The sequence below is a fragment of the Galeopterus variegatus genome, unplaced genomic scaffold (assembly GCF_000696425.1).
Source record: "Galeopterus variegatus unplaced genomic scaffold, G_variegatus-3.0.2 Scaffold10195, whole genome shotgun sequence".
Taxonomy (NCBI): domain Eukaryota; kingdom Metazoa; phylum Chordata; class Mammalia; order Dermoptera; family Cynocephalidae; genus Galeopterus; species Galeopterus variegatus.
In genome coordinates, this window is record NW_007736306.1 from 54,335 (window position 1) to 55,350 (window position 1,016).

The 1,016-nt window shown below is 37.0% G+C and overlaps 1 pseudogene; it reads right to left on the bottom strand.

The window, feature by feature from the left end:
- Positions 1-1,016, bottom strand: part of LOC103609853 — a 16,069-nt pseudogene that overhangs the window by 6,416 nt on the left and 8,637 nt on the right.

The following is a 1,016-nucleotide window of genomic DNA, read 5'->3' on the forward strand; positions in this document are numbered from 1 at the left end:
GTTACCTTTGACTGTAGTTTGAGATCAAATAAGATGTACATTGTAAACTACATAGTAACCACAAGGCAATGTAGAAGCAAGCCAAATACATAGATCAGAACCTGAATGGCTTTAACTCTTCAAGAACATCAATGGAATATCAGAGGGACTGGAACAATGATTTATAAATTGTGAAAGATTTTATTTTCAACATAGAATACTGCCTGATCATATTCTTAAATGAGTGAAGGTAAGATATTTTCAGGTCTTAATCCAAGATCTCAAATATTTAACTCCTGCACACCCTGTATTTGTTTTATATTACTGCATAACAAATTACCATAAATTTAGCAGCTTTAAACAACACCCATTTATTATCTCACAGTTTCTGTAGGTCATAAATCTAGGGTTAGGGTCTCACAAAACCAAATTCAAAACGTCTTATCTAGAGGCTCTGGGGAAGAACCTGCTTCTCCAAGTGCATTCAGATAATTGGTAGAGTAATTTTCTTGCTGCCATATGACTAAAGTTTCCATTTTCCTGCTGATTGTCAACCCTAGTCCACTTTTATCTCCTAGAGGCCTCTGCAGTTTCTTGCCATATGGCCTTCTTATAGGCCCTCCTACCACATGGCAACTTACTCCAAAACTAGCCAGAAAATCTCTCTCCCTGGGGCTTTTTAAGGAGCTTACCTGGCTAGGTCAGGCCCACTAGATGATCTTCCTTGTGATTAACTCAAACTCAACTGATTTAGGACCTTAATTATATCTGTAAAATTCAATCACCTTCTGCCATATAATGCCACCTGATAATGGGCCAGATATCCAATTATATTCACAGTCCTGCCCACGATTAATGGGAGGGGATTATAGAGGGCTTGTACATAGGGGAATGAGAATCTTGGGACCATTTTAGGATTCTGCTTAAAGATGTTATTGGATATGTTGAGCACAATGAAAGCATAAAGTCGAAGGCAGTTCATAAACACATTTTTCTTCAGGAAAAGTAATCAAATAATGACCATAATGAATAAAAAA